Source organism: Ranitomeya variabilis, chromosome 4, assembly GCF_051348905.1.
Source record: "Ranitomeya variabilis isolate aRanVar5 chromosome 4, aRanVar5.hap1, whole genome shotgun sequence".
Lineage (NCBI taxonomy): Eukaryota > Metazoa > Chordata > Amphibia > Anura > Dendrobatidae > Ranitomeya > Ranitomeya variabilis.
The window spans coordinates 462,290,568-462,303,622 of NC_135235.1; positions in this window are offsets into that span (position 1 = coordinate 462,290,568).

Below are 13,055 nucleotides of genomic sequence, written 5' to 3' on the forward strand. Positions count from 1 at the left end.
AAGGAGAACAAGAGGAGTCCAACACAGTACCCAGCTGAAATTTCAGTGCTCCGCTCTAGTGGATTGACAATTCTCTTCCGTGTGTGTATATAGTGAGATACCTGTCAATCACCTGGAGCAATGTCAGGTAAGGCATTGGACTCATCTTGTCTCTATCTATGGTCCCAGGCCAGGTCTTCAGGCTATATTTTCTCCAAACCGCCAGAGCGCGCAGCCAGGCTCTAATTCATATTGCTCATGGTTTGGGTGGCATGAATCAAGTAACAAGTTCCCTTTACGGCTCCATGCACATTAGAAAAACCCACTGAATTTGGCTTGATTGGCTAACAATCTGGGTATGGGGCCTACCAACTTTACCCCAACACATCATATTGAGGAAGAGAAGGATTTGGTGGTTGGAATTTCAACCACCGATCTTTTAGCCCAGGGGTCGGGAACCTATGGCTCGCGAGCCAGATATGGCTCTTTTGATGGCCGTATCTGGCTCGCAGACAGCCTGTGGCGTAGGAAGGGGGCCCCGGGCGGCACAATGCGGGGGGCGGCACAATGTGGGGGGCGGGTCTCCGGCGGCGCAGAATTTACCTGTTCGCATCTCGGCTTCAGAAAAATGGCCGCCGCGATCTCCATCTGCGCATGCGCGGCATCCCGCGGCCATTTTCCTGAAGCCCCAGGCAGCAGAGCGCTCCACCTGCGCACGCGCGACCTCAGGAAGATGGCCGCCCCCACCGATAACCAGACAGAGCAGGATCGCGGTCAGGTAAAACTTGTTTTTTTTTTTTTTTTATTGAGAGCGGCGATTATTGAGAGCGGCGATCGGGGGGGGGGGGGCCCAGGGCAGAAAGCTGGACACAGGGGGGCAGAAAGCTGGACACAGGGGGGCAGAAAGCTGGACACAGGGGGGCAGAAAGCTGGACACAGGGGGGCAGAAAGCTGGACACGAGGGCAGAACACTGGGCACGGGGGCAGAACGCTGGACACGGGGGCAGAACGCTGGACACTGGGGCAGAACGCTGGACACGGGGGCAGAACGCTGGACACGGGGGCAGAACGCTGGACACGGGGGCAGAACGCTGGACACTGGGGCAGAACGCTGGACACTGGGGCAGAACGCTGGACACGGGGGCAGAACGCTGGACACGGGGGCAGAACGCTGGACACGGGGGCAGAACGCTGGACACGGGGGCAGAACGCTGGACACTGGGGCAGAACGCTGGACACTGGGGCAGAACGCTGGACACTGGGGCAGAACGCTGGACACTGGGGCAGAACGCTGGACACTGAGGCAGAAAGCTGGACACTGGGGCAGAACGCTGGACACTGGGGCAGAACGCTGGACACGGGGGCAGAACGCTGGACACTGGGGCAGAACGCTGGACACACTGGGGCAGAACGCTGGACACTGGGGCAGAAAGCTGGACACTGGGGCAGAAAGCTGGACACTGGGGCAGAACGCTGGACACTGGGGCAGAACGCTGGACACTGAGGCAGAAAGCTGGACACTGGGGCAGAACGCTGGACACTGGGGCAGAACGCTGGACACGGGGGCAGAACGCTGGACACGGGGGCAGAACGCTGGACACGGGGGCAGAACGCTGGACACGGGGGCAGAACGCTGGACACGGGAGCAGAAAACTGGACACAGGGGCAGAAAGCTGGACACAGGGGCAGAAAGCTGGACACGGGCAGAAAGCTGGACACGGGCAGAAAGCTGGACACGGGGGCAGAACGCTGGACACGGGGGCAGAACGCTGGACACTGGGGCAGAACGCTGGACATTGGGGCAGAACGCTGGACACAGGAGCAGAAAACTGGACACAGGGGCAGAAAGCTGGACACGGGCAGAAAGCTGGACACAGGGGCAGAAAGCTGGACACAGGGGCAGAAAGCTGGACACAGGGGCAGAATGCTTGACACAGGGGCAGAATGGAGAAACGGGGCATGATTGGAGACACGGGGCAGGATGACAGACATGGCGTCATGACTGGAGACACTGGAGGCAGGATTGGAGACAGATGGGGCAGGATCATGGGGCAGGATGGATACGATGGAGACAGATGGGGCAGGATGGGAAGATCATATGGGGCAGGATGGATACTCATGAGGGCAGGATGGGAGAACATATGGCTGGAGCCAGGAATGAGACACACGGGGGCCAGGATGGCGAATATTATTACCACAGGGGCTAATTAAGGGATATTATTACTGCAGGGATGTATTTATCTTATTTTTTGAGTATACTGTTTTAAATGGCGGGGCGGTCCTATTACTGTGTAGATTGACACTATGTCGCCTTCTTCATGTGGTGTAATGTAGAAGTTGGGAAAATTAAGTAATGTGTTCTGCAAGTGGAACTCGTGATAACTGTGTTATTTCCTGCAGAAACGAGTCCTGGCTGCATGAAGTGATGGTGGTCTGTGCGGGATGAAAGATGAAGGACTTCACTTAGAGACGTCACTGGTGAGTCAGTGTGTTACCTATACACTGTATACTATATACTGAGGTCCTGTGTATGTCACCGGTGATCACTGTATTACCTATACACAGACGCTGCATACTAAGTACAGATCTCCTGTGTATAATGGCACTTAGGGCTTGTTTCCACATGCGAGAAACACGTCCGTGTCTCGCATGTGGGAACCAAGTTCTGGCGTCGGCACTCCAGAGTGGAGTGTGCGGCCGCATAGGAACACATGGAGCTGCACAGCTCCGCTCCAATGTGCCGATGCCAGAACTTACGCTGGGTGTGCCTGCTTGTATGTACCACTTTAAGTAGTAAATGCTTTAGTTCCCTATGGGTCTGAGCCTCTCTTTTTTGTTCATTTTCTGTAAGACCAACACTTTTAAAAGGGCCACTGACAGATACAATTGCTCCAGCGGTCACTTAGTACACAAAGGAGTGTTCCTCTCTGCTGCACTAAGCCACCGCTGGACCTAAACAATAATTCGCTGTAAAATAATAAAATAGATAATTGACATAACTGACAATGCGTTGTGTGACATGTCCAACATTCCAGCTTCTTTCTTCTGCGAATGCCTCAAAGCTGGCATTCTCTCAACATCAGGTGGGAAGAATGCCAGCTTCCAGTCATGGGCAGGAAAAAGAAGAAGCCAGACTGCTGGACTGATGTCATGCATCGCAAGCTCACAATGTAAGTTATTTATTTAATTTTTTTACTGCTAATTACCATTGTTTCAGTCCAGTTGTGGCTTTATACAGCAGGGAGGAGCATTCCTTGCTGTACTAAGTGAACATTGGAGCGATTGATCTGTCAATGGCCCTTTAAACATATTGTACGGCTCTCGCGGAATTATATTTCAAAATATGTGGCATTTACGGCTCTCTTAGCCAAAAAGGTTCCTGACCCCTGTTTTAGCCTGTTTAGGATATAAGTCGCTGCTAGAACAGTCTCACAGCAGCTCTCGCACAGAGAACACAGCGCTCCTGCATATTTGTCTTATGTGTATGCAGCCTTTAGACTCGTACAGTAGGGTAAATTTTACAGTTCAGCAATTACCTAACAGTTAACTGACGCTATTGGCCGCGAGCCACTATAACTCTGATGATGTTGGTTCCCCACCTAGACACGCCCCCAGGAAGAAGAACGGTGCGAAACACGCATCGAGGACAGGGGTGACAGCACTAAGGTAAGCTCTCTGCAGCAGTGCATGGACGCCAGAGGACGTGACAGACATCAGAAGGTGAGTATGTACTGTTTTGTTTTTTTTTTTAACTTTTACAATGGTAACCAGGGTAAATATCGGGTTACTAAGCGCGGCCCTGCGCTTAGTAACCCGATATTTACCCTGGTTACAAGTGAACACATCGCTGGATCGGCGTCACACACGCCGATCCAGCGATGACAGCGGGTGATCAGCGACAAAATAAAGTTCTGGACTTCTAGCTCTGACCAGCGATATCACAGTGGGATCCAGATCGCTGCTGCGTGTCAAACACAACGAGATCGCTATCCAGGACGCTGCAACGTCACGGATCGTTGTCGTTCTCGTTGTAAAGTTGCTCAGTGTGAAGGTACCTTAAGGCCGCTATTTGCTCATGAATTGCCATGGCAAACATCAGGACCACACAATCATGATCTCAGGGTGCCGATGGGGATAAAGAGGAAGTCCCCTCACTCTGTTAACCATTTATATGATGTAGTCATTATTGACAGCAGCATCTAAGGGGTTAAACAGATATCGACGGAGCAAACACTGATCGTCGCAAATGCAGCAAGTTGTCAGCTATAGTGCACAGCCGACAGCTGCTGGATTGTCACCTGTATGGGGGGCTATTCTCTTATTATTATTATTATTATTTATTGTTATAGCGCCATTTATTCCATGGCGCTTTACAAGTGAGGAGGGGTATACATAATAAAAACAAGTACAATAATCTTGAACAATACAAGTCATAATAGGTACAGTAGGAGAGAGGACCCTGCCCGCGAAGGCTCACAATCTACAAGGGATGGGTGAGGATACAGTAGGTGAGGGTAGAGCTGGTCATGCAGCGGTTTGGTCGATCGGTGGTTACTGCAGGTTGTAGGCTTGTCGGAAGAGGTGGGTCTTCAGATTCTTTTTGAAGGTTTCGATGGTGGGCGAGAGTCTGATATGTTGTGGTAGAGGGTTCCAGAGTAGGGGTGATACGCGAGAGAAATCTTGTATACGATTGTGGGAAGAGGAGATAAGAGGGGAGTAGAGAAGGAGATCTTGTGAGGATCGGAGGTTGCGTGTAGGAAAGTACTGGGAGATGAGGTCACAGATGTAAGGAGGAGACAGGTTGTGGATGGCTTTGTACGTCATGGTTAGGGTTTTGTACTGGAGTCTCTGGGCAATGGGGAGCCAGTGAAGGGATTGACAGAGGGGAGAGGCCGGAGAATAGCGAGGGGACAGGTGGATTAGTCGGGCAGCAGAGTTTAGAATAGATTGGAGGGGTGCGAGAGTGTTTGAGGGGAGGCCACAGAGCAGGAGGTTGCAGTAGTCAAGGCGAGAGATGATGAGGGCATGGACTAGGGTTTTTGCAGATTCTTGGTTGAGGAATGAACGGATTCGTGCAATATTTTTGAGTTGAAGTCGGCAGGAAGTGGAAAGGGCTTGGATATGTGGTTTGAAGGAGAGATCAGCGTCAAGGATAACCCCGAGGCAGCGAGCTTGTGGGACTGGGGAGAGTGGGCAGCCATTTACTGTAATGGATAGGTTCGTTGGGGGGGTCACGTGAGATGGGGGAAAGATGATGAATTCTGTTTTGTCCATGTTAAGTTTCAGAAATTTAGCGGAGAAGAAGGATGAAATAGTGGACAGACATTGAGGGATTCTGGTTAGTAGGGAGGTGATATCTGGTCCAGAGATGTAGATCTGTGTGTCATCAGCATAGAGGTGATACTGAAAGCCATGAGATTCTATGAGCTGTCCCAGGCCAAAGGTGTAAATGGAGAAGAGCAGGGGCCCAAGGACTGAACCTTGTGGGACTCCGACAGAGAGGGGGCGAGATGAGGAGGTGGTGTGTGAGTGGGAGACGCTGAATGTCCGGTCTGTTAGGTATGAGGAGATCCAGGATAGGGCCAAGTCTGTGATGCCAAGGGATGAGAGGGTCTGTAATAATAGGGAATGGTCCACTGTGTCAAAGGCAGCTGACAGGTCGAGGAGGAGGAGAACAGAGTAGTGTCGCTTGCTCTTGGTGGTTAAGAGGTCGTTGGTGACCTTAGTTAGCGCAGTTTCAGTGGAATGGTGTGACCGGAAGCCAGATTGTAAGCGGTCAAAGAGGGAGCAAGAAGAGAGATGGGAGGACAGTTCAAGGTAGACGTGTTGTTCCAGTAGTTTGGAGGCATAGGGGAGAAGTGATATAGGGCGATAGCTAGATACAGAGGATGGGTCAAGAGAGGGCTTTTTGAGGATAGGTGTGATGGAGGCATATATCTCAGGTCAGTAAAAAGACGTATTGACGGTCATTAAGCGGTTAATAATAAGCTTGTTTTGTCTGTCTTAATTTATTTGAAATAAAACATTTTGTATTTTATCTCATTAGTGTATTACACTCTTGATCTATTCGCAACTTAATTGCTGCATGATCTGTATGGTTCTAATTACCTAACAGTATAGATTTTATGGAGTTTTGAAGTCAAACACAAGGAAGACAGAAAGTAATGCAGATGACATCGGATGTTATTCTGCAAGGCAACATCACTGACGATACTGCCGTCAATTATCAAAATGAATCACACAGAGGCAATGCATGGGGGAATACTAGTGCATTCAATCACTCTTTTTACCAAACTTCTACCTTTTAATTTTTCTTTTTGACCCTCTTGTTGCTTTTCTTAAGGGTAATTCCAGATGATAAATTAATATTGTACATAAATGTCACGATATAGGGTTCCAAACTAGTTTATAATAAATTCTATAGCAGCTGTGCCTAATAGGTGAAAAGTGTGGAGACCCACAGGATTAGGTGGAAGGAATTATATCTACAGTAAATGGTAAGAAACATTACATTTCATAATAAGTTATATAAAAAGCATAACTGGTTTTCTTGCATAAGAGGTGAGCAAAAACCACCTCAAGCTTCTTTACTTTCAAAAGAATAATCCTTCTAAGCTCAGCGACCTCACTTATTCTCTGTTCGCTTGCCCCTGACAAATTCTCAGGGTATCAACTGGACATACTGTCACTAGAGCTTCCTGTATGTCAGGCGGTGACAGCCATTGATATTTGTCAAAAAGCCAGTGTAGGGTGCAGATTTCAGCTCTACCTCTGGTCTCGAAAACATTTTGTAAAACCACTAGTTCATATCATGTATTTACACTATTTGATATACCGGGGTAGGTACTTGTCCTTATTTTGGTTCAAAATCATTAATTTTATTTTTCATAGAGGGACAACACAATAATGTATCTCCAACATTTGGTGCCCATTTGAGGGATCAGTGTTGTGGTCTAGATGGTTCCATAAACGACATATGACGTAGTTACATCATATACTGGCTCCAAGACTTTGATGCTGTCTCAGAAACTGGGCCTGCATCTTTCCCTGCTGATGATGGCTGTGATATTCAACCATCATCTGCTTGTATCAGATTGAAGCTTCACCCACGGCTGTTATCTTGTGAATTGGTACTGTCAATCTCTGACAGCAGTATTTACAGTGTTCCGGCGGGGGTCAACATGCCACGCGTCCATCGGTGCCCATGTGATGTGATGACTGCTGGCATGACTGCTGGGGGTCTGCTGAACACCCTAATGCCTGTCATGATGGTACTTCTGTAAATGCCAGCTTCTTGCTGGTGTTCGTAGGAGACTGATTTTTGCTATATTGAGCAATATATTTTCTTTTTCACTTATTTATATGGATAGTGGCTTTAGTACTTTAGTATTGCTGCATATAGCACAAGTGATCAGACGACCATAGGTTCAAGTCCCCTGAAGGGACTAACAAATACAGTGAAAAAAATGTTGTTTAAAAAATAAAAAAATAAATTGGTGACGCAAGCAAATTTTTTTGTCACTTAAACAAAAAAAAGGCAAAAACTTAGCCTTCATATAGCTATATTGACGGAAAAATAAAAAAATGTGGGCTGTTGAAGAAGAAAAGGAAAACATGAAAACACAAAAATGGAAAATAGCCATGTCAGAAAGGGGTTAACCTATTAGAAACAATTTTAATACCACCTTTACTTGCAAATTTGAGCATTTGCTATATATCTCAGGGGCATAGATAAATATATACAAGGGTAGTAGTCGCCTATATGGACAAAAGTATTGGGACACATACACATTATTAGGCTTACTCATATAGCACCATCATATTCCATACTGCTTTACAGGTATTGTCATCACCTTCCCCATTGGGGCTCACAACCCAAATTCCCTCTCAGTTTGTGTTTTGAGTGTGGGAGGAAACCCACACAAACATGGGGAGAACATACAAACTCCTTGCAGATGTTGTTCTTGGTGGGATCTGAATCCAGGACTCCAGCGCTGCAAAGCAATAGAGCTAACCACTGAGCTACCGTGTTGCCCACATTATAGCAAGTCATCTTGGTATAATGAAATCTCCTTCTAAATCCACGGGTATTAACATAAAGTTGGTGACCCATTTTCAGCTAAAACAGCTTCCATTCTTGAAAGGCTTTCTACAACATTTTGGAAGTGTTTGTGGGAATGTTTACATAATTTTTCCAGAAGAGTATTTGTAATGTTGTACAAGAGGGTCTGGCCCGCAATCTTTGTTTCCCCAGTGCGCCAGAGGACACAATGTGCCCTTTAGCCCCTATTTCGGGCCTTGAGCTCTTCACATTATTGGAATGTCCGTAAGGGACTCTAGTACGGCCTCCCACTGCCTCAAACGGTAGGTACGTGCTCGCTCTAGCAGCCCACTGCACTTGAACTTGACATTGTAATGGTACTTCCCTATCTGATTTACTACCAGGAAGTGCCTGATTTTTACTAGTACCGCCGTCCTCCACTATGGGCTCGTTCCAAACATTAACTGTATCTTACCTTATTGTAGGTCCTATCCTTATACTGCACACTATCACATGTCCTATACCGCTGCCATGTACTATGCATATTATACTTACTCACATTACTATATTACCAGCACTTATACTACCCCATATCACAGTCTATTTACATAATACACTCAAACCACAATACCTAGTTCACATTTCACACTAAAGGCACAGATGCATTTCTTCATAGTGTGAATGACACATGGTGGTTTGGAGGAGTAGTAAAATGTTTTGTATTATTCAATCATCACCTTAGTCACAACCATGTTGCTGATGTCAGATAGCAGCTTCTGCTGAACATACTGTAGAACTAGGTAATGGAAGCTTACAGTGAACCTCTAGTTTCACGCATCAAAAATTGATTTGTCACACTATATTAACTGCTTAGTGACCACTAATTTGTCTTTTAACTGACCTGAGATATAAGAGAATAGCAACCCCTAATTGGTGAAAATGCAGCAAATATCAGCTGTAAACTATAGCTGACACAATCCTCCATCAACCCCTTAAGGTACCGTCACACTGAACAACTTAACAACGATAACGATAGCGATCCGTGACGTTGCAGCGTCCTGGATAGCGATATCGTTGTGTTTGACACGCAGCAGCGATCAGGATCCTGCTGTGATATCGTTGGTCGGAGCTAGAAGGCCAGCACCTTATTTCGTCGCTGGACCACCCGCTGACATCGCTGGATCGGTGTGTGTGACACCGATCCAGCGATGTCTTCACTGGTAACCAGGGTAAACATCGGGTTACTAAGCGCAGGGCCGCGCTTAGTAACCCGATATTTACCCTGGTTACCATTGTAAATGTAAAAAAAAACCAAACACTACATACTCACCTTCTGATGTCTGTCGCGTCCCCCGGCGTCCGCTTCCCTGCACTGTGTCAGCGCCGGCTGGCCGTAAAGCAGAGCACAGCGGTGACGTCACCGCTCTGCTTTAGGGCCGACGCTTACACAGTGCAGGGAAGCGAACGCCGGGGGACGCCACAGACACCGGAATGTACTGTAAGTATGTAGTGTTTGTTTTTTTTACATTTACACTGGTAACCAGGGTAAACATCGGGTTACTAAGCGCGGCCCTGCGCTTAGTAACCCGATGTTTACCCTGGTTACCCGGGGACTTCGGCATAGTATGTCGCTGGAGAGCTGTCTGTGTGACAGCTCTCCAGCGACCAAACAGCGACGCTGCAGCGACCGACATCGTTGTCTATATCGCTGCAGCATCGCTTAATGTGACGGTACCTTTAGATGTTGCTGTCAATAGTGACAACAGCTGCTAGATAGTTAACGGAGCATGGGGGCTCCCTTTTTAACCACATCAGCACCCTGAGATTGCCACATATAAGCAATGACCTTAGCGCCTGCCAGCTACAGAGACCTGTTCAGTGGTTATCAATGTTTGAGTGGTAAAGATGAATTTTTGTATTCCTTTCATTGCACTTTGTGTTAACTCTTGTAAAGCTTGGAAATAAACTACCTGACAGCAGTTTTGAACATGTTGAGGGGTGCTGATTTTTAAAATTGTATCACTATTTTGAGTTTTCCAATATTTAGGTCCCCCAAAGTCACTTCAAAACTGAATATGCTACAAAAAAATAGCTTTCGTAAGTTTCACTTGAAAAAATGAAAAATGACTGCTGCAATATTAAACCTTCTAACATCGTAAAAAAAATAAAAGGACATTTCACAAATGTAAAACAGACATACTGTAAATGTTATTTATTAACTGTTTTGTGTGGTATGACTATGTGGATTAAAGGTATAAACATTCAAAGTTTGAACATTTCTATTTTTTTGGCGAATTTTTGAAGTTTTATAAATAAACGCAAAACATGTCAACCTAAATTTACCACTGACGTAAAGTACAATGTGTCACAAAAACACTCTCAAAATTACTGCGATATGCTGAAAGTCATTACCATATAAAGTGACACATCAGATTTTAAAAATTTGGCTTGGTCACCAAGATGCTAAAGCCCTCGTGATGTGCATGCAAACAATATATTTCTTGTCTAAATCCCTTTTTTTCATGCAGATACAAACTTGAAGAGGACTGACAGGTAACAAATGCAAAAGCTCTTTTCCAATCTTGAAACTGGGGGTATGTCCATGTTACGATGCTTGACGAAGCAGTGACGTATGGATGTTTGCCACATTAGCCTCTAGGCTACCAGGAGTAGCCAATACCCTAGCCATCAGAGTACTAAGTGACCGTATTCAGAATAAGGACTATCTGATACTTTGATGCAGCTGGGGTCCTTACGATAACATACTGAAGACAGAGGAAAAGGGGCTGAGAAGAGAGAAGTAACTGGGAAATGGTGCGGAATTGGGTAATGAAATCATTTAGAGACAGTCTTTATTTCTCCTTTGCAAATGAAGTGTGAAATAAAAGTTGTAACTGGACCGTCTGTTCCAGCCTGACTACATTCAGCTTCCCTCCAGACAAGTTATATTTGGAGGGCATTTAATAATCACTAAACCACCAGGTAAAATACTACTAAGGCCGGGGGTCACACTTGCGAGTATGATGCGAGAAACCCAAGAGAGTCTATCGCATCAATACCCGGCACTGCCGCCGGCACTCGGGATCGGATTTCTATGTCGATGCAGCCGCACACTCTGGTCCCGAGTGCCGGTGTCAGTGCCGGGTATTGATGCGAGAGACTCATGCGAGTTTCTCCCATCACACTCGCAAGTGTGACCCCGGCCTAAGTCAAATACCATGGAGAATAATACTGTTGGACCAGTGTTTCCCAATCTCCAGTCCTCACGGCCTCCAACACGTCATGTTTTTAGGATTTTCTTAGTATTGCACAGGAGATGGAATTATTAAGGTATCAGAAACTGCCACAAGTTTTCTTACTGGTACAACACTAAGGAAATCCTGCAAACATGACCTATTGGACGAGTTTTGGGAAACACTAAGTTAGACTATTACATTTATCCCACTAAACAGCCGGGAATTAGCATTAATAAGTGTCTGGACCACCAGGGCTGCAATTTGTTTTAGATTTGAAATTATTGAATTTTCATAGAGGGATCTCAAACTTGAGAGCTATTACCCTGCAAACCTGATCTACTAGTTTATCTCAATTTTACCCATTCTCATATACTTGTAAAGTGGCTATAAAATCTGGCAACAGACATGAGATCTTAAGTTTGTCTAATCTGTTTTTTTTTTTACTATTAGGTGTTATAGCAAATGTAGAAATGGGATGTTAGAGAAAAAATTGAACCTATGTCTACAGCCAGCTATTAAAGCTAGTACTTTTTAAGAACTGGAATTGGCTGTCATCTTATACTAAGTCAACAAAATGCCCTATTCATAGTGTCTCCACGTAACACGGTAGTCTTGTCATTAGCTCAGGCTGCTCTAGTTTCTTACTGAGTGAAGGGTGAAGTGCCATAAGTTGGGCATGGATCTGAAGCTGAGCCCTACTGAATCCCCCATTAGATAAATCCCAGAAAAGGAGTCGCCCAGTGGCAGAGGGCAAACTTTACTCCGACATGGTAAAGTACAAAACCCGCGTTATTATTTTCTGATGCGGAAAAGCAAGTCCAACACTACAAAAATAAATTCCTGGGTCATCCAGCCACTAACTAAACACAGTATCTCTTCCCAAGCTGCGCAGGTGTAAGACCCATCCATCGCCTGCCACCTCACACATGACATAGTGCCCATACCATTCCGCATTTCCGCATGGTGATGATGACTCCCACAGGCTTTGGCAGTCTGTTCCTCAGACTGGAAGGCAGATATGCACAGTCCAGACTTAATTTAACCCCCTAATGACAGACATATTTTGTTTTTAAAGGGCTTGTCCACTACTTGGAAATCAACGTCTTAAATGTCTGTCTTTCAGAGGAAAATAAGAAAAGCTTATACGCATCTCCCACACCAGCATTGGTCGATCAATGTCAGCATTGGGTCTCCCGATGCTTGTGTAATATTATGTTACTTGAGGGCTGCAGCCAATCAGTGGCAGCTGTAGGTTGCAGTTTTACTATTTTGTCAGAGTGGAGCTCCGCTCTCATGGAATGGATGAGTAATCACTGATTGGGCGCAGCGCTCACGTGACCTGACAACTGGACACTGACATTGCTGAAATGGTACTGGTGCTTTTTTCCAACATTCACTGTGCAGTATAAATTACATGTTAACGTAATATAGTGGCTCAGTATTAGGGCTCGCTCACACTGGCGTATAACACAGCTGAGTGCTATCCGATGTAGTAGCAGAGAGCACTCGGCTCAATGTTATACTATGGGGCACAGCAAATCTGCGATTATTTTCTCATGCCGATTCGGAATGAGAAAACCATGGCAGCATGCTGCGAGTGCATCCGAAAATGGGATCGCACTCACCCATACAAGTCTATGAGTGCAAGTGAAACATCTAAGTGCAGTCTGATGTACTTACACAAAGTCATTTGAGAATATGGAGAAATTACGTTCTCCATCTTCTCTGTACTTGTGCTGCGATTCTCTCATGCGAGAGAATCGGAGCACACTATGATGACACTGCGGTAAAACTCTGAC